At 43.6% G+C, this 21,690-nt stretch overlaps 1 protein-coding gene across 1 annotated transcript in view; it reads left to right on the forward strand.

Moving 5' to 3' along the window:
• The first annotated feature begins 1,881 nt into the window (after positions 1-1,881).
• ST6GAL2 (ST6 beta-galactoside alpha-2,6-sialyltransferase 2) overlaps positions 1,882-21,690 on the forward strand; it is a 75,839-nt gene continuing 56,030 nt past the window's right edge. The window contains exon 1 of the mRNA XM_039222697.1: positions 1,882-1,942. The gene's annotated coding sequence lies outside the window, so the exon portion shown is untranslated. The remainder of the gene's footprint in view (positions 1,943-21,690) is intronic.

Consider the following 21,690-nt stretch of genomic DNA (forward strand, 5'->3'; position numbering starts at 1 on the left):
ACCCAGGAGCCCCATTTCTGCTCTTATTTAACTTCTCATTAAGACTTCTTTAGGGTAGTCAACATCAACTTTTGCAGCTAGAATGCAAAGAAACAAGTGTATAAAATACAAATACAGTACTAGAAGTGTATAAAAATTATTCCTTTACTTCAGTGAAGTGTTTAACACTATTGTTTATGAATTACTGCTATTAAGTATCAGATTCCAGGCACGAGGGGAGACACTTTTAACACGTAATTTCCACCTCTTACAACTAATCTTGAAGGTAGGTACTATTATATGCATTAGACAGAAAACAAGGCAGTGACCTGCTCAAGGCATCGCAGCTGATAAGGGGGAGGATTTTCTGCATTACTTCCTTCCCTTACCCCCACCCTCTACCATGTCCCTCTTTTTAAAAAATTTACTTTTAGCCACACTGTAATATTTCACATTCGTGGAATAGAGTTGCTGTTGTTGTTGTTAAATCCTGTGACACATTACCCCTTCATCCCGTTCTGCAGAATTCCAAGTGTCAGAAACCATTAAGGTAACTGGGGAAATACTGAGTAAGCTTTTTTTGTCCATGCTTTTGATTGAATACAATGCATTTTGTCCAGTTTTAGTTGAACCCTTGTGATGTTTTAAATTTCTGTAAGTCTTTTGAGAGTAGGAAAGAGATTTTATTCACCTTTATTGGTCTATTGTTGAACTCAGTCTCCAGCTCACAGTAGGCACTCGGTAACACTGACTGAATTGGGTATTCAGGTAATTGTTTTATCCTAAAAAGCCTCGGGTAAACGAAAGTACATACAAATGGTATATTTAGTGAAAGATTTGTGTCTCCAAAATGTGAGCCCTGGGATGGAGACAGCGGGTAACCTGTCCCTCTGAGGTGGATGGGCGCTACCTGGTGATACCATTTGACTCAACTTAATTCCACCTGGGGACTCTCCCACACCTGTACAGCTCACGTTCAGTGAAAGGACCTCCGGGGTAAGACGGGGGCCCAAAGCCAAACGGACGCACTCTTCGAGCCATGTTGAAGTTCAAAGGAGCATGTTTACCAGAAACAAAGGGAGGCGCGGTCTCTGGTCCCGGGACCAGCTGCGGCCTCCCGGGAAGGGCAGCAAGGCCTCGGTGACAAATGGACATTCCGCACGCGAGCAGACGGACACCTGATCTGTGGCTCCAGGCGGCCCCACCTACCGGCTCCAGCTGCCGGGCCCACAGTCGCCGTCCGCTTCCTCGGCGGGTTCTCCACGCGCCCAGCTAGCAGCCTCTGGCGCCACCGTCCCGGGAACTTTCCCACCCTCTCGGGGCTAGGGGCCGGCGGTGGGGAGGGGTGGCTAGGTGGGGGCCTTAAGGAATCCCTTACCCGGACTTGGTGGGCGGCCCTTGGCAAGTGGAAGGTGGCTGGTCCCCAAGTCCAACCACGACCCTAGGGTGCCCCGGAGAAGCTCCCGGGAGCGAGGACCCGGCGGCCGCGCGGGCGGAACAAAGGGAGTCAGCGGGCCGGGGAGGATGCTGCGCTCCCCTGCGCCCCACCCGGCAGGCTCTCGGGCGCTGCCTCCTGCGCAGGTAGCCCGGCCTGCGGCGCGGCGGGAGGGTGTGTTCAAGCGGGGAACACAAAGACTCGTTTCCCCGAGGCCACTCACAGCCCGTTCACATTCCTGCATCCCTGCCGCGTCGGGGACCTGCGTGCCCGCCGGGAGCCCAGCGCGGTGCGGGTGCAGGTAACCCTCGGAGGAACTCGGGCTGGCTGCAGGCGGCAGCCGGGGAGAAGCACGCCTTTTTAGGCAGCCGCGCCGCCCGCGCCGCCCCTCGCAGCCCAAGTCTGCAGTCGCTCCTCTGCCAGAGGGCAGGGCTCGGCGCGCAGCCGGAGCTTTCCGCCGTGCACCCCGCCTGACGGGCCAGGGACGCGGGGAGCGGACGGCGCAACTTCTCGGCGCCCGGCGGCGAGGTGAGCGGAGGCCGGGAAGCGGGAGGACCGGGGCGCGGGCGGAGGGAGGGGGGCCCTGGGCGGGCGGAGGGGAAGCGCAGAGCTCGGGGGCGGGGCGGGGCGCGGCGCAAGCTCGGCGCGGGGGCCGGGAGCCGCCGCCTAGCCCCGGGGCTCGGGGCCGCGGTCCCTCCCGCCGCCCGCGCCGCCGCCGCCGCCGCGCTGCCGGGAACAATGAGACGCGCGGCGCGGGGCTGAGCGCAGCGCCGCGCCGGCCCGAGGCCGAGCCCCCGCCGCGCCTGCAGCTGCCGCCCGGCGCCGACCAGCTCTGGCCCCGGGGAGGTGATCCCGCAGGCCGCCCGGGACGAGAGCGCGGGTCGCTCGGGACCCCCGAGGTGGCGCGGGGAGGCTGCTCAGCGGAGGCGGGGGCGGCCACCGGCAGCAGGGTCTGAGCCGCGCGCTCGGCGTTCGCAGCCCCGAAGTTCCGCGGCGCGCGTCGGGCGCCCCCGCCCCGGGCCCCGGGCCCCGGCTCCCGTGGGCGGCCGTGTGAGTGTGGGAGCGCGTGGCGCGCGCGCCCGAGCGGCTGCCGGAGAATAAAATGTGACAGGCACGTCTCCGACTCCAGCGCGGCGCGGCAGGGGGAGCGCCGAGCACCGCGGGGTCCGCCGCCGCCAGGCGCGGCGTCCGGAGAAGGCTGGTAGGGGCGCGCGCGGGGGTCGGGGCGTCGTCTGCCTTCGGGTCGCCGCCGCAGCCTGTGCGCTGCTCCGTACGGATGAGACTCGGTGGCCAGCAGCCAGACCTGCGTAGCGGGGTGAGGGGACGCTGAGGGTGTGGGGTTCTTCGAGAGGGTGAGTGAACAAGAGGGCTTGAGCCTTGGGGACGGGCGGACACAGTTGTGTTCCTGCGGCTCAGTCAATAAAACGGCGATCTTTTATTTTACTTAATTTGGCTCTGGGAAGGAATCGAGATTTTTAATTGCCTCTCTTGACTCCACCCCCATGCAAAACTGCACTTCTTAAGGCTTAAAGTGTGTTCTATTGATTTCTAGTTTGCGGTAGCTGTAATATTTAGGGACAGAAGGAATCCTTAGAATCCCCAATACCCGGGTGTTTATTCTTACGCGCTTGCTGGGGGAAAACTCGTGCTTTTAAGTTGTTATACTTTTCGCCGTCTAGAGAGAAGATATTTGATGCATTCTTTTGAGTAAGCAACGTTAACACCCGTCTCTTTTTTGGATGTGACGGTGCTGGGGCGCGGAGTGAAGTTCAACTTGTGGCTCGCAGCAAGTGGTGCCTTCCAAAGCGAGCTGAATAGCTGTGTTTGGAGAAACCGTGCTTTCCAGGAATTTAAATGAGACTTTTTGTGGTTGCCTTCCAGGTCTCTCTTCCTAGTACCGTATTTGTTTTGTCAGGCTGAACTTTCAAAGCTGTTTTATAATCCGAGAAGCACATTGGGAGAAAAGTAATGCTTGACTGGATTTTTATGAACTTATGTTTACAGGGTCATGCTGAAAATTAGAGGAGATGCAAACCATATTTGGTAGCAATCTTTGTTTTCTGTGCCTTTTGCGTTCTAACAGTGAAGGGGCTTGCTGATCCTCTCCGCGGGGACTGGCTGGTTGGGTTAGGGTATTGCTGGAGCGCTTGCAAAACATTTTGGGGGAAGTGCTTTGTACATATTTAAAAAGCCTCATACGGGTTACTTGATACTTACGGGTTGTTTTTTTTTTTTTTTTTTTGAAATTTTGCTCAACATATTTTGCCACTTTGAAATAATTGTGACTAATGAAGAATTTTAAAAATTGAGATGCTGTGTGTGATCCCATTGTTGCAAACTTAGGGCTAACACTTTCTTTAAAATGAAAAATGTGTGGCCTTGCACTTATTTTTACCCACTTTCCTCCCCCCATTATTTTCCGGAACCCGACAGCCAGAATTTTGCAGCGCTCCAAAAGCTGTTGACAATGGTGAATAAATATTATGATGAAAATGGAGAACAACCTAAACTAATAGGGGGATTACCTTGAATTTTACAGCCATATTGAAAAATGGGGGGCACTCAAACATGTTGGAATTCTTGATCCAGTTTTTATTATGATTGATATAAATTTTAGCATTTTACCTTTTTGTAAAATGCAGTTGATGCTTCTGGAGTCTTGAGCTAAGTCTCTTCAGGAAATGGTGATAGGACCCTCAGCCCTTTGTGGAATTCTGAGCCCCAGCGTTCAGACAGAAGGTGGAGACTGTTGGAGAGTGTTCAGAACAGAGGCCAGCATTTGGGTGGGTTCTTATGTCGTGCACACTATTTAGGAAGTAAAGATAAAGTAAGGATATGCAGACAGGAGGATTCATGTCTGAGATAACTTAATGTTTGAAAAATATGTCGATGGAATTATTAGGCAGGGAAGGGCAGTCAATCAGCTATGCTCAAGTTTCTGATGAGGACACTAAGAAGGGGGTGAAGAGTTAATTGGGTTTTGGGGAGGATTTATCGTCAGCCAGTGAGATAGGTTAAATAGTAAAGTGTTTGCTGAGAAATTTCTGTAGGTGCTTGTTTCTAGAGCCCCCCCCCCATTCTCCTCTTTCTGAGAGGATTTAATTGTGTGAGTCTATCTATTGCTTATACTAACTGCAATTGTGTACTGTGGGTCCAGAATGTATCCAAGTGTTTGCCAACTGCTTAAGCCTTCCCTAAAATGACAAACTTATTCTCAAGTTCCTGTGTCTACTGCTTAGATAGATAGATAAAGGATGGGTTGCATTCCATAAAACTTGGAAATACTTGCCCCTTGAGAAACTTAGTTGATTTTCAGATTTCATGCCTCATTCCTGATACTTTTGAATAAAAATATCTTATGCATTGATAATAAGGACACTCTTTTAAATAGTCACCTTTTCTTTAATTGTAATGTCTTTTTCTCCTCCTGGATCATCGGTTATATAATCTTAAATTTTAATTGATTGGATTAAATGAAATACTTAATTCGACTTGCTTATATGTCTAAGCAAAAAATAGTGTCCTCATGCTAGGTGTATGTTAAGTTTTAAGTTTTTGAACCTCCTCAAGAAAAAACTATGGGATGAAGTTGACAACTGACTGTAAGAGAAATAATTACATAGAATCAGATGCTAATTTTGGAATCCGGAAAGTGCAGGTGTACATTTACATAGCAATTTTCAATGTTCTCAACAGGTTGAGGTCAAGGGCAAGGACTGAGTGTGCTCTAGAAGTTGACCAGCTACTATTAGTGGGTAAACTTAAGAATTTCTGTGTAATATATCTGTAATTTTCTGGAAGTGCTCCTTCCTACTTTTGAGAGATTTGTTTGGAAGCATTTTTAAGTACATAGGGCACAGGCAGAAGTATCAGGGGAAAAAAAAGAAGTATCAGAGAAATATGGGTTTATTATGCCCCTTGCTAAATCCCATCCTGATCTGAAATTCCAAGGTCTCCCCCCTCCTCCCCCGGAATGGATGGGAACAGTTGTAATGCTTGGAACCCACCCAAGGATGTGTATGAAGTGTCCTAAGGCTTTGTTGTTATCAGTGGTTTGGTCCAGCCGTAGCATGGATCCTGGACCTGCTGGTTTGGTAAAAGTGCAGGACCAGCAGCTGCTTGGCCACTGTCTTCAAGTGGCCACTGGCAGGTTCTTGGCTGTCCCACTGTGCCAAGTCCCTTCTGATTTGGGGAGGAATTGCTCTCTGGATAGAATTGACATCAGAGAAGTAGTACCCACCGTCTCAGGGATTTTGGCCTGTGCAGAATTGCTCTGTGCCCCCTTTCAGGTTCTGCTGCCCTCTGTGGTCTTCTCTAGGAAAGAATTCTGAATTCCAGGCAGACATCAGCTCTAAGAAGCTAGAAGGGTGTGAGGGTTGGGCTTGCAGTTCGCACTGGACTTTCTCCGTGAAGAAGCCACAAGGGAAATTCTAGGCCGGCGACCTCAAACCTGCATCATAGGGAGTGCTGTCCCTGCACTGCAGGTCACTGGAGCAAGTCTGAGCCTTCCAGGGCCTGGTTTCCAGGGCTGGGAAATGCAGACTTAGATTAAATCCTCTCCAAGGTGTCCTCTCATGCTGAGATTCCGTGAAATTGAGAATTGTATATTCTGGCATACTTAAAAGTGAATTCCCATGCTCAGAGGAGAATTCACCTTTAGTTAACATGCTGGGCATCCCTTCAAACACCATGTAGCCCAGGAGGGAGTAGTAACTCAAAGAATAATAACAGCAGTTGCTTCAGCCTTATTACGGATTATGCCCTGCCAACCTGCTCTGCATAGGTTACCCAGTACGCCTTAGCCACAACCCTGACACGTACTGTTATCCCCATTTTATAGGTGAGACTGAGCCTTGGAAAGATGAAGTGCTTCCTCAAAAGTCCCACATTGGGGAAGCAGCCCTGGGTTTGTGTGTTGCAAAGTCAGTGCTGTTGAGACTATGCTCAGACTCTGGAGGAACAGGCATGACTCCTTTTGTGGTCCCTATGTTGGGGTCAGAGAAGGGCTGTGACCTTGAGCTTGCCCATCTCAAACCATGGCTGAGCTTGTGGGATCAGGAATATTGTATAACAGGATGGAAGGGGCTGGCGGAGCACTCGTGAGACAAAGCCAGCAGATTCACCGGAACCTGGAAGCAGAAAGAGGCGTGAAATGCAAACTAAAAATGACCCCTGCAGTTGAGAATATCCAGCCCATCAGTATTCGAATGAAAATCAGGCTCATATGAAGGGTGTGTCAGCAAGTGAAATTTCCAAGGAAAAATTTAAGCAAAGATTTGAGAAAATGATCCCTACTCTCTAAGTTATTGGGTCAGTGAGGAGAAGAAGCTCAAAAAGTAGTCTCTTGGGACATTGAGAAAAATATTGGCTAAAGCATTAGAGAAGACACTGTAAAGAAAAATCCTGTGATATTGATTATGAACTTCTGCTTTCATAAGTTTATAATTCACACATTACGTTCTGCTCTTGGCTGCTCCTAGTCTTTTAGTCTGAGAGGGAAACGTATTATTAAATTTAAAACAATTGGTTTTCCATGTTCAAATTATACAAAATTTTCAAGTAGAGGTTCCTGCATATTGGTAATTGTGGTTTCTAAAATGATTTAGCTTTAAATTAAATTTGGAAGAGGGTAAATCTCTTAGATAATCTGGTAGCTTTCATTAGAAAGAAATTTGAAAAGTAGCTTCCTCGAAAGTGAAGTAATGATTTTTTTCTGAAAGGTATGTATATTTACTAGGTGCTAAAAACCTGTCTTTGTACCTCTGACCACAAACGGATAGAAAAGGTATCGGTAAGACTGGATATCTTTTCTGAATGACACAGTTAACCCAATTATGCTATGGAACTGTAAGTGCATGATTGAATGAATGGATTTGGGTTTACAGTGAGAAGACGGATCTTGCTGTGTAAATTCTATTTAAAATTAGGAAAACTATACCTGCCATACAGAAGAGGACTGTGTTTCAAAAGAACATGCAAGGGTGCCTGGGTGGCTCATTCAGTTAAGCGTCCAACTCTTGGTTTGGGCTCGGGTCATGATCTCAGGGTTTGTAAGTTCAAGCCCTGTGTTGGGCTCTGTGCTGACAGCATGGAGCCTCCTTGGGATTCTTTCTCTTCCTCCCTCTTTCTCTCTCTCTGCCCTTCGCTTTTGCTCTCTCTGTGTCCAAAAATAAATAAAGTTAAGAAAATAAATAAAAAATAAAAATAAAAAATACCAAGAATAAACACACACATGCGTACAGACACGTGTGCGCACATAAACTCACAAACACGGGGGACTACATCCTTGCATTAATATGTTTGCCATTACTAATTAGGAGTGGGAACCCAAATGAGGATACTTACGCATTAATTGTTGGGATTCAGAACTGTTGAGTGAGAAAATTAGGACTTAGAGCTCTGACCTTCTGACTGAGAGAACATTTTTTTTTCCTTTATTACTTCTCTCTGAGAGAACTGCGTGTTCTAGATTGCCAGTGGCTTATGCGAAGATATCAGAAATGTTTTGGGTTATTTCAACTTTACTTTGGATTTATTATTGATAGAATAGGTATGGGAAAACACACTTTTACTTCTGTGTGTATATGTGTGTGAGTGTGTGTATCTGTAAATATTCTTTACAACAGTAGCGTCTTCAATGTACCTTTGGTAGTTTGCAGAATGTCTTTGACTGTTGATACTCACGAGGGACGCCTCTCTGGCAGGGAAGCCTAGAATACCAATGCTGGGGTCCTATACATTAGTTAGCTGTTCGCTGGGGTGGAAGACATGGAGCCATTTTAGAAGGTTTGGGGTCAACCTGGTGTTGACCAAATAGCAAGTGTGACTTAATCTTTCACTGAGAGAACAGATAACCATTTGAGGTTTCCCCAATGTTGTCTCATTACTTGAAACTAGGTAAAATAATTAAAACAGCAGCAAGCTCATGAGTTTAAAAAATGTCTTTGATACCCTCTGGTTCATAAGGTATTTTTTGGAGCAATTTATGAATAATGGGAAGCTGACAGGGGCAACGTGGTTTACTTTATATTAGTATATGTGTATCTGTATGTGTGTAATATATATGTAGGTATTTGACTGACATTTTTCAAAGGGCAGTTTTCCTCCTTGGAATAACAGTATCGTTACAAACTGTATTCCTCTGCCCTATGTTCAAAATTAGTAGCCGGGAGAGTTGAACTAATTAAGTAATTTGCCTGACTAAATACTTGATACTTTATAATAACATTCAGAGAGAGTCATTAAATAGATTGCTTCATTAACTATTTGAGGTGGGAGGGTTTCAGAAACTGACTTGATGTAACAGGAAAATGTCTGTAATGTAACTTGAAAATAATGTGATTGCTTCCATAAGTTAAACTGAAACATGTCTCTACTGGCCACACTCTGTAATTTTCACATGATTAAAACATATCATTAATGTATTAGAATCCTACCCCGGTAATACCCTTCATATTACTGTTTTATACATATGCTGAAAGAGCAGAATTAATTTTTGGTTTGGGGTTTTTTCAGGGTATTCATGACTGATAAGCATCGTATTAGATGTAAAACCAGAAATGGGCAAAAGAAAAGCTTTAAATTATATTAATGTGCTTCATAAAGGAGAGTAGAAAGACTCCTGGAACAAGGAAGGTTTGTTGTTTCTAGATGGTATATAAAACCAATTGTAGCACGGAACTCTAGGAGTATAACCACATGCATGATGTGGATGTTTTACTGGCAAAATTAAACTCACCTGACCCCAGATCTTCCCCAGTGGGTCCCTGCCCAAATTAGATTTATCTTGAATTCATTACACCACATTGAAAATAAAAGGTGAGTTTATAATATACAGAGTGACCCTAATGGCCCACACATTTGGACTGGGAATTACTGAATCCATGTGGCGCATAGTGGCAACCCTAGATGCTTAGTGTGCTTGGTGCAACACACAGCCAGGTGCCTGAGCTTGTCATCTACTAGGTCCGTGCTTAACCTAGCCAGTTACAGCTTGGAAGGAGAGCCATTCCTTAGAATCTTTCCTTGTTGAACTGAAAGGCATCCATAGATCAATTAATTTACTTTCCAGGGTACATATTTCCTATGAACCCACATTGTCTTTTCTCTCAAGAAAAAATTCAAATTCTGTATGTGGAAAAGGTAGACACAGATCAAAATTATAGGAGGAAGGTCATGTGCATTTTGTTTGTTTGCTATATATATATTGAGGGTAGAAAACAGATTGGTGATTGCAATTAGGTATTTAAATCTTTCCCTTGTTTGTTTTGTGTAGTTGCTAAGCAAATCTTTTTTTTTTTTTTTTTTTGAGGTAAAGTCCCTTGAACAGTTCTTTCACCTGTGTACTTCAAAATGAAGTTTCCTTGGGGCACCTGGGTGGCTTAGTCCCTTAAGCATCCAACCTCAGTTCAGATCATCATCTTGGGTTCATGGGTTTGAGCTCTGCATTGGGCTCAGTGCTGACAACTCAGAACCTGGAGTCTGCTTTGGATTCTTTGTCTCCCTCTCTCTCTGCTCCTCCCCCACTCATGCTCTGTCTCTTTTCTCTTTCTCAAAAACAAATATTAAAAAAAATTTAATGAAGCTTCCTTCATTTGGTGCTGACAATTTGTAGAGAGAGAAAAAGCAGTGACTGAGCCAGGGACTCCATTGCTTGCATTGGTAGAATGGGGGATACATATTCACCTTTTAGCAAAAGAAGCTAATGCCACAAGGATATGTTCCACTCTAGGAGCTTAGAAGAGTGACATCATTGAACAAGACATGGTCTAGAGCATGTCTTTTTAAATTTTTTTTACTTATTTTTTCATTTCACAGGACTATAGTTACTTTGATGTGACATTATTCTTATCAGCTACCTGTATACTCAAGAAGCAGATTTCATTAACTTCAAATACAAAAGATAGAGGTGGAGCAGTGCTCCTAAACCACCTTCTGAGCCTCAGGAAGATACAGAGAATCAAGCTTAGCTCTTCCCTTGCAAATCAAATAGGCCATCAGAGATTTGCTGAAACATCCAGGGTTGGCAGACACTCATCAGTAAGAACTGGCCCACATCATGAAACTGGAAATGGATGGCGTCGGATGCAGTCTGGGAGGAGAAATGAAGTACATAGAAGCCTGTCTTCTTCACCATACCTCCTACATGCCACTTGTTTTTTTTCCTCCAGAGAGTTCAGAGACTTTATTTTCTTTCTCATTCTCAAAATGTGTCTGTGTGTTTCATGTGCTTCTTGTGTCCATGGGATGTGGGAAGGAAGCAGTATCACATCCCCAAAGTTCAGTTTTCTCTGGATTTGGGGCAACTGCTATACCTGTCTTGTTTCTTCACCTGTGTTCCTAACCAAAGAAGTGTTGCATAGAAAAGGCAATTATTAAAATCTTTAGCCAGTGCCAACTGTGCACAGATCATAAGAGAAAAGTTTGATGGATTTTCATAAACCAAATATACCCATGTGCTAGCTAGTTCAAGAATGTGGTATTACCAGGGTGCCTGGGTGGCTCAGTCCTTTAAGCATCCAGCTCTTGGTTTTGGCTCAGGTCATGAACTCACAGTTAATGAAATCGAGCCCTGTGCCAGGCTCTGCGCTGACAGCATGGAGCTTGCTTGGGATTCTCTCTTTCTCTCTCTGTTTCTACTTTTCTCTCTGCCTTTCCTTACATACACGCTCTCTCTCTCTCACTTTCTCTCTCTCTCTGTCTCAGATAATTAAATAAACTTTAAAAAAGAATAAAATATTACCAATAATCCCTGAAGCCTGACCCTTCTGGCCACTGTCATGCAGAAGGTAATCATTATCTTGATTTCTCTCAGAACAGATGAGTTTTCTCTCACCTGCTTGCATTTAGTTTTAACAAAATAATGGTTTAACAATACAGGATAGTTTTTTTAGAGTTAAAGAAGCATTAACCAGCAATGAAATATAGGTTGTGATGTTGAAGTCGAGAAGTTTGGTGTTGGTTCATCATTGAAACTTCCATCCTGTATAAAGTGCATTTTGTTATTAACAGTTGTGGGTTGTTAATAACATAAATGTAGTTTAATTTTGCTATTTCTTGGATGCTATAGATCTTCCTTTCCATTCACTATACAACAGGATCAAAAAATTTTTATGTGTATTAAAAGCTAGTAACATTATGTTGTAAATCTTGAAGATATATTTTAATATCTTTAATATCCAGATTTATTAAAAATAAAGCTGGAGCACCTGAGTGGCTAAGCCAGCTAAGCATCTGATTTGTGGTTTTGGCTCAGGTCATGATCTCACAGTTAAGTGGTTTCGAACTTCTGTGTTGGATTCTGTGCTGACAGTGGAGCCTACTTGGAATTCACTCTGCCCTCCCCCCCTCCCCGCCCCCCGCCGCTTGTGCTCTCTCACTCTTGAAATAGTAAATTAACTTAACAAAATAAACTGAACATAGGATAGTTCTATGAAAAAAAACCTTTAAAATGAAACTTTCTTTACTAACTGAATTTAATTTCATTTGGCAACTTTTAGCCTTTGATTTGTGAATTTGACATACTTTCATAATGCAGGTGGACACTGATAGATGGATAGTTCTGTGAAATATTATACATAATATAGTTAGACATTTTTAGATTTTTTTTAAGGAACTAGCTCAGACAAATTCATGGGGACATGGAAGATTAAAATCATAGATTCTTTAGAGATTTTTGTCTGCTTAGAGATAGTCCGCATTGCTATTTGGAAATAAATAAAAATCCATAAAGTAAAAAAACTCTAAAAAAACTACATGGAGGAGGACACTTGTGGGGATGAGCACTGAGTGTTATGTGGAAACTAATTTGACAATAAACTATTTGAAAAAAAAAAAAAAATCTAAAAAAACTAAAAACTCAGTTCTAGGCTGTCAGTTGCCGGGCCTGTATTTGGTGCACTGACCAGCTTGGAAAAAGATTTTCACTATACCAAAAAAACTAAAGTGCAAAGGGATATAAAGAAAAGATAGAATGATATCTCAATGTTTACTAGAAAAGAATTAAAAATTGGAAATGTGACTTGAAAAAGTAAAAAGATTAACAGGCAGATTGCTTAATACTCTCCTGGTGTACTTGGATTATACTGTATAAATTCAGGATTTGCCTAAACCCAAGAGATTGGCTTAAATCCAAAGCCAGATGCCAATGGAACCCAATTGGTAGAGAGCAGGGCATTTGGCAGCCAAAGCTCGCCTGGCATTGAGAGTCTTGTGATTTGGTTTCTGTCTCCCGAAGAGGAAGCTCTATCCCTTACCTGCCTCTGAAAATGTTGGCTTTTGTACAACATGCCCTTGGGCATGTGCTACTTAAGTGGCTCAGAAATATGTGATTATACTTCATGTGATTGTCCAGAGTGTCTTTCCTGATATTTACTGTTTCTGGAGGGCAAAGTGTTTTTTGGGCTTCAGCTTCTATTGTTTATCATATTCTTTACAGAAAAAATGGAGGGAAGCTCTGCTCTGTCAGCAGAAGGAGCATTTTATATGAGGAATTCATTTTACAGATGGCTCCATCCACTCTTGCTCAGTTCCTGGTTGCCCGTCTATTGTCCATATTGGCAAAGAATCATCTTTTGAAATCCTAAGCTTGATCATGTGATCCACTCCTCTCCTTAGATGCTCCAGTGCTGCCCCCCCCCCCCCCCCCCCAATGGCATACAGGACGCAGCCTGGAATTTTTTAGAACATCCTGTGCTTCTCAGTTGGGCCCCAGTTTTGTCTCCACTTTACTACTTTTAGGGTGTCTCTGACCATATTAGGCTGAGTCTAAGGACGGACCTGCTACTTCCTCCCTCTGTCTCTCTCTTTACAAACACAGATGTCTACACAGTGCATGGTCCCCTCCTGTGCTATAGCATCATCTTTCTTTGTTGCACCTCCTACTTTGTATTGTAATTGACCTTTTACTTTTTTCTCCCCTGCTTAACTGTTAAGGTGCTTGCAGACAGCCCTGTGAGCTCTGTCCCCAGCTCCTTAACAGGTCTTAAGATACTGAGCTGAGTAGGTGCTTGATCAATGTTAGCTGAAGGAATGGAGCTAAAAGTACTTTTAGATTTGAATGGACTACTGTCCACTACATAAACATGATTTCTAAAAATGAAGAGGAGAGGGTGAGATCTTCTCTGCCTTTTTTTTTTTTTTTTCAAACCCAATCCCCATGTATATAGCTTATACAATTCTAGCTGTGCATTTATAGACAGGACATTCTGAAGACAAGGGACTATGGACCGAGTGGACCATTCTGTACATACATTATCTTTAGAGTTGCAGTTAATCACTCTGGAGAAACACATTTACTAGCCATATTAGGAAATCAGAGTTAAACGGTTTGACCTTATAATTTTTATGCCTGTTGTGAATCTCACCAAGAAAACTGGAAATTCACATTTCTTTTCATAAGTGGTAGAAATGTGGTTGGGCATCTTTGTTTCCTCCTTTAACAAAGAACTCTGAAGTAAGGGACATGTGTAATTGGTAAGCGATTAGTAAAGAAATTGGGTGGGATCTGCCCAGGGAGGTTTTATAAAAGCACTTTGTCTAGGATTCATAAATGTATCAAATTCTAACAATTAGAGCTACATACATTATCAGCACCTGGTGTGATAATAAAGGCTGCTCCAGAGCGAATGGCCTCAGCAGCATTTTGTTGTTGGGTTGCATTTTTTCTGGCTGCCCACGAATCATCTATGAATAGGTATTAAAACTGGGATAGATACTGCTAGACCAGAGACAGTATAAAAAATCAGTTGTCCCTCGAGAATTATAAATGCAATCCCCTTATCCTGAGATCAGTCCAACCAGGTACAAGTGGAAAAGTGCATACCTTTAGCTGAAAGCCTGGAGAAGGCACTGTGCTGTGCCTTCTTCCTGTGTGTGACAGATGCGTGCCCTTGACCTTGTTCTGACAATACTCCCTGCAGGAAACAGCCCCCAGGGCTGAGGGGTGCCTGCCCCGGAGAGAGGGGTCAATGCGCCTCTGAGGCCACTCATTCCACAAAAATTTATGTGGAATTTAGTTATCTTCCCAGATGCAGATCTTCTAGAGTGCCAAGTGCTGTGCATTTCTCTCCCCACTATTTAAGAGAGTTTTGTTTTAAAGTTTGCAGTCTCCCAAAATGCTGAGTTAGAGCTAGGGAATGCCTGGGATGAATCATTTAATTAAAGGGACTCTTTCCCTTACTCTGAACCCATACTAGAATTAAAATAAAAAATGTTACCCGTGGTTGAAGTTAGGGACCTTTGGCAGCTTCTAGTAGTAAATAGAACATTGCAGGAATTTAACAAAAGCAGGAGGGATTTTAAAAAATGCATGGAGCTTTTGAATAAACTATTTCTGTGCTCCATTTACATATGCTTAAGATCAAGGAACCACTTGGGAGTAAAGAAAGAAGAACCTAAGTGTGGATTTCCTCTCACCCACAGAAATAGCTTTAAATCGCTTTCATAGTCAAGTTAAGTGGATTTTAATGACTTCATGTGTGTTGGCTATTAGCAGTTGTCATGCTGCTGACTGTGGCACTCAGACAGTTCCTTCTGGTGACCACTCCTCCTCCCAAGTCTGTGGGTACATCACATCATCAGCACAGACTTGCATCTGTCTCTGGATTCACACACCAAGCAAAGGAAGCTTTTTAAGTAAGAAAACATGATCTACTGGTAGAAGGCAGGGTTAGGTACCAAAGCATTAGGGCATGGCTGTTATTTAAAGTGATGTATTCAAATTTGAATATCTGTTTAAATTATTTCATTTTTCTTAATGACCTTAGATTCCCTACACACCCCCAAGCCCTTTTAATTTTCCTTATGAGTCATGCTATGCCAGTTTAATAAGGCTTTCTATGCCAGTGGGTTTCTCTGTGCTTTTTAATTATGTTGTTGTCCCAGACATGGGTTTTGATAACTGGATGTGGTTAAAAGATTCTATTACTGTGTTCTGGAAATCTGGTGCCAACCATGAAGGCCTACCCCTGCGATAAACCAACCCACCATTTTTGTTGAACCCTTTAGGAAACTCACAATCCTTGCATATTGGAACTTTTGCATATTGGAACTCGTTTCATGTGGATTCCAGGCTTTAGGGGGAGACACTGAATTTGGCCTGTACCTTCAGTAATGGGTTTGGTGTTTTGCTTATTTATTGGTTTGGTTTTCTTTTCTTCCTTTTTTTTTCCTCCAAATGTTTTAGACTCCTTGAGAAGATTTACACTCAGGCAGTAAGCCTCAAAGTAAACACAATTTTGTGGCTCCCTAGAAACTAGTGATGAATAATATGGATCTAACAAGAAGTCCTGCATTTACCTTTCATGAATATCTGAAGTAATTAGAATTTTAACTTTTCAGGCCCTCTTAGTGAATTACTATTAAACATTCAGTTTGGACACCAAAATTTTTTGTTTTTTTTTTAAAGTAATTTTTTTAAATGTTTATTTTTGAGACAGGGAGAGAGGGAGTGAGCAGGGGAGGGAGACACAGAATCTGAAGCAGGCTCCAGGCTCTGAGCTGTCAGCACAGAGCACAACACAGGGCTGGGACTCATGAACCATGAGACCATGACCTGAGCCTAAGTTGGATGCTCAACCGAGCCCCCTGGGCGACCCCCAAAATAATTTCTTTATTCTTTTTTTTTTTTTTTTTTGAAGCAAAGCCCCGTTCCAGGAAGACCAGCATCTGCAGGGTCATATGAATAATGCCTGCGGCCCTCTGTGCCAAGGGAAAGGTGGAGATGTGGCCATGCAGTGATTGGGAAAATTCCTTGCCCAAACAGTGGCTGAGTGCAGGGATCTCCCTGGTGAGGCCTGTGCAGAGCTGGCTCTCCCTGCCCTCCCCTCCCTGGCCGTTTTGCGGATGGGCTCCCTAGCAGTCGCCACAGAAACATCACATTGGCTACACCCGTGAAGTGGAACTTGTGGCTGAACACCGAGAGAGGTCAGCCCAATTATAGTCTTCACAAATAAATAAATAAATAAAGGATAATCTTTCTCAGAGGCTCAAAGGTCAGGTGCCTTTCCGGCTGGGCCCTCTGTTCAGTCCTGCTTTGAATCAGGAAGGGGTGAGGAGCAGGGGTAAGAAGGAGCTGGGACCCCCTAGGAGCCGGGGGAGGGAGCTGCAGCCCCAGATCCCTGCATGGCTGGATGTGCAAGTGAGGCCTCAGCTATCAGTCAAGTTAATGAGAAGGGCTTAAAAGCAAACAAATCCTTTCTTCCCTCCCCAGGGTTCTTCACCATTCTAGAAGGGTCTGACTGACAGCTTTGAAGGCCCTACTCCTGCCCAGAGAGCTTAGGCGGCCAGAGGGGGCTTCTGTATTGTGTAAACTGTCAGTCTCTCCCCTCCCTGACCTAGAAAACAGGCAGGAAAGGGGTCCCCTGGGCCCCATCTCAGGCAGGTTTCCTAGGACAGGAGCAGTTCCCACGGAGTTCAAAGGGCAGCTGTTGTTTGGGGGCTTGTAGAGGACAAGGTGAAAAGATGAGGCAAAATGTGTTTTCTGTTTGCTGAAGGAAATTAACAAAGTTGCCTGGGTTTGGTATTTCCTGGAATATCTGCATGGAAGAGGTAAACTTTGTGCACAAGGGAAGCTGCCAGAGACCCAGATGTGCTTCCGCTTGCTCCCTGGCTAAACCTGCCTGAGGGGAATCCTTTCAGGCCCTGATTCTAGTGAGTCATGACTCCCTCCCTAGGACTTTCACAGCATGGCTTGTATCTCCTGGCGTGGGAGCCCTGGACTCCTGGGAATCCTGGGCACGACCCACAGACCTCCACCCTTCTCTACCCCCAGAATTCTTAAATGTGGGACCTTCTCTCACCTTCCGTAGCTAGTTGTTGAATAAAAGAAGCTTCTTTCCTGCTGGACACAGTGATCTTACTACTAACAGCATGGAATGCGATGGTGCTCCTTCCATGAACAACGTATTTAATCATTTTTTTTTCTATTGCACTTTCTGACTCATGCTCTTCAGCCATAATAAACAGAGTGGCAACAGATATTTGTAGAAGGTACTTAAGGAGTTTAAAAATTTCCTCCTTACAAAGAGGAACATGTAGGCTTGTATTGTCTCTTAAGCACCCCTCCCCCACCAACATTGATGGTAGGTGGTTGACAATTTTTTGTGTGTCAGATTCTCTCCCTACCTTTCTTCAGCTTCTGGTCTCCCTTCTCTTTAGTGTGACACATGATGTCAGGACTTAAGCATTAACAGCAAGCACTATTGAACCACTGCTGGAGGTTTTCAGGACTGTTATCTTTGCTTTGGGACTTGTACACAGATATTTCGTTTATTATGGCAGGTTCTAAAAATTTATGACCTGTGAAAAGTTTATTTTCAGTGTAACTGAAGTCAGAATTGGACATTTAATCCAAAATCCATATGGCACTGAGTCGCACAGTGTATGAAAGCGCTTTGTAAGCCACAGAGGGCTGCCTGAGGAGAGAGACAGGCCTGGGTCAACAGACCCAGTCTCAGATTCCAGGGCCTCCACTTCGGGTTGATTTGTGTGAGTTCTTCTTCTTTTCTTCTTTTATTTCTACATTTTTTAGCAGTAAGACTTTCAGAGCAGCTTTAGGGTTGCAGCAAAATTGAGCAGAACACACAGAGATTACCCACAGGCCCCTGCCCTCACAGGTGCACAACCTCCCTCACTACCAGCACCCCCACTCCAGAGCGGTACATTTGTTTCACCCACTGAACCTATCCTGACACATCAGTCACCCATAGTCCACGCTGGGGTGCACTCCTGGGGTTGTACATGCTGTGGATCTGGACAAATGTTCAGATGTATCCACCATTACAGTATCATACAGTGTTTTTACTGCCCTAAAATCCTCTGTGTTCAGCATGTTCACCACATCCTTCCCAGCCCCCCGCCAACTCCCACAACCCCAAAACTGTTTCTATAGTTTTGCCTTTTCCAGAATGTCAGATTGGAATCATAGCGTTTGTAACCTTTTCAGATTGGCTTCTTTTACTTAGTACATCTTAAGATTCCTCATTTCTTGTTAGTGCTAAATAACTTTCCATTATCTGGTTACCACAGTTTATTTATCCGTTTATATCTATCCAATGGATTATTTATCCATTTATCCAACTGAGAGAATCTTGGTGGCTTCCAGATTTTGGCACTTGTGAATAAAGCTATCCACATGATGTGCAGGTTTTTGTGTGGATGTAAGTGTTCAGTTCCTTTTAACATGACTGGAATGTGATGCTGGATCATATAAGAGTATATCTAGTTTTCTAAGAAACTGACAAAGAGGCTGTACCATTTTCTCATTCCCACCGGCGATGAATGAGTGCTCCTGTTGCTCCACATCCTTGCTGGTGTCAGTGTTTGGCTATTTCAGCAGCCATGTAGGGGTATCTCATGGTTATTTTAATTTGCATTTCCTTGAGGACCTATGATGTGGAGCTTCTTTTCATATACTTATTTGCCATTGGTATATACGTTGTCTGTTAAGGTCTTTAACCCATTTTTTTAAATCATGTTGTTTCTTTTCTTACTGTCAAGTTTTAATCGTTCTTTGTATAATATTGCTCAGGGTCCTTTATCAGGTGTCTTTTGCAAATATTTTCTCCCAGTCTGTAACTTGTCTTCTCATGCTCTTGCGATTGTCTCTCAGAGAGCAGAGGTTGTTTATTTCAATGAAGCTCCCCTTATCACCTTTATCAACTATTCCTTTCATAGATAGTGCCTTTAGTATTCTATTTAACAAGTTCTGCCATACCAAAGGTCATCAAGATTCCCCCCTATATTATCTTTGAAGCACTTGATACTTTTGTGTTTTGGGTTTAGGTCTGTGATTTCTTCTACTTCTTGTTCTTTAAGTTCTTCCTTCGTAAAATGAGAGTAAATCTTCTGTGTCTTTTTTATGCTTAAGTACCAAGTAGCACACTTGTCCTGGGCTCAAGGGTGGTCATTTGTGGCTGTTATTAGTAGAACCACAACACAGTAGTCAAAGACAATGAGCTTGGTGGCAGGTCTAGCAAATTGTTTTGGCCTTTGCTTCATCAGCCCTCATAAGAGTTTTGGGGTTTTGTTGTGGTGGTGGTGGCTTTGCATTGCTTTGCCTTTTTATATAATACATGATTCTTTAAAGTGCCTTTTGGCTGATGTGACTGACAACCCAGTAAGTGGTTTAAGCATCTTGAGGATGCAGACAGATCCTAGGATGGAAATTCCCTGACTTTGAGTTGCCGTGGGACTCAAGCACACAGAATTTTCATCTGCTGCTTCTCATCCACATTTGGTGTTCAACCAAACACACCTGGTTAGTAGCCAAGTGCTTGTTTCAGTCCCTCCTCCATCCTAACCCGCCCAGTCCCCTGAAGGATTACACTTGCCGTAAAATGCAGTCTCTGGTTATGGAGGTAATTAAGAATTGGGGAAAAGAAGCAGAAAGACTTTGAAGTTACATAAAACTCCTCATTTATTTGTTTTTATTAAGGTTCTTAGAAATGACTTTGCCATCTTCGACTCTAACATTGTATGCCTTGCTGATACTCTTATATGTTGCTGGCTCAGAGTGAATACTTGTTCAGTGAGTAGAGAAAATACAGCCTTAAATAATTCAGAGAAAACAAGAAGAAAACAAGAAAAGCCAAAGGGAATAAACAATTAATTGTCAGGTGTCCAAATTGCTAACAGTGGAACAATGACAAAAATGTTTGGAAGCTGGGAACACTGCTGCTTTTAATGAGAGGCTGACCAAGTTGGTGTCAAAGCAGAGGAGCTCTGCAGTCAGTCTGGGTTCGGATCCTTACACTGTCCTACAGGTTATGTGACACCCAGAGCTGGCTGAGGGACTCCATAAATTAAAATGGGGAGACTCCTGTTCAAAAAGCGGGGGTGGGGGGGGATAATCCCTTTAACAGTACCAAAACAAAACACTTTACTCTTCCCTTCCTTTTTTTTTTTTTTTGCTTGTCATGGTGTTTTTAAAGTTCTAAGTAAAAATTAAAATTTAATTATTAACATCAGTTTTACCATTCATCTTTGTTGTGCCATGACAGATTTAAAAGCAAATTTAAATGTAAGATCATTTAATTCCTGCACAATCACTGAGATTACACAATGTGTACTTCATAGTGGCACGGGCTTATGTATTCATTCTTAACCAGAACAGTGGAGACACAGCTCAAAACTAAGCTCGTTTTATTTCGCCTCGTGACACATGCGATTCTACGAACCTCAATTTTCCCATAAGGAAGGAATTCTGAGCTTTTCTTCTACATCATTGTTTTCAGCATATATGGATGGTTCATCCAGGGCAATGAGAAGACATGATTAGGGCCCTAGGCCCATTGTGTGTCTTAAAACATTATTGCTTCTTTTTGCTTTTGAAGCCAGTTCTGGCTCTAACAAAGCATGGCCTTTTGGGGCAGTCAGATCCCCCTACTTAGTCACAGAGTAACATGCTTACTGTGTCCTCAATTTGAGTGTTGCTCAACTTCCGTGCACTGGGTCCATGGGGCGTCAGGCATGCTCTCTTTGAATGGGCTGGCAAGGAAATGTGGACATGCATATTGCACACATGTTATACATGTCTGGTTTGCTCATGGGAATGCTTCATTGTCCCATTGCCCCATTTTCTAATTGGATTTTACTTGGAAAACACAAACTCAAAGGTAAAATTATTAATAACTTTAAGACAGTGGCAGGAGGAATTTAAAGCAACCATCGTCTTTCTGAATGTGGGGTCCTTTGACACTGCACAAGTCACATGCCTGTGAAGCTAGCCCTGCTGACATTTAATGGGTTCTTAGCATCAAGGAACATCTTTCTTCATCATAATATTGAGCAATAATATGACCTCACTCATTGGTTGTTTTCAAGTTTAAATGAAGCCCTGTTTGTGGTTTATGAAGTACCATGCTTGATACATAATATGCCTTTACTTAAAGTTGATTCTTTTCTTTTTTAAGTTTGTTTGTTTATTGATTTATTTATTGAGTGTGCATGCCTGTGTGACTGGGGGAGGGGTAGAGAGAAGGAGAAAGGGAATCCCACACTGTCAGTATGGAGCTTAACACAGGGCTCTAACTCACTAACTGTGAGATCATCACCTGAGCTGTAATCGAGAGTTGGACACTTAACCAACTGAGCCACCCAGGTGCTCCATACATTCTTAAACCACTTCGAAGTACAGAGGGAATCTTCAAAGAAGATGGTTTTGTTGTTGGAAAGACTACCTAATGTGGAGGAAAGCCAGAGTCATGAAATGCCCCTTCTAGAATTGAGCAGGCTGAAAAATAATTAAGTCACAAATGAATTTTATTATCTCTGTA

This window comes from Hyaena hyaena, unplaced genomic scaffold (genome assembly GCF_003009895.1).
Source record: "Hyaena hyaena isolate Hyena2069 unplaced genomic scaffold, ASM300989v1 scaffold_1174, whole genome shotgun sequence".
NCBI classification, from domain to species: Eukaryota; Metazoa; Chordata; class Mammalia; order Carnivora; family Hyaenidae; genus Hyaena; species Hyaena hyaena.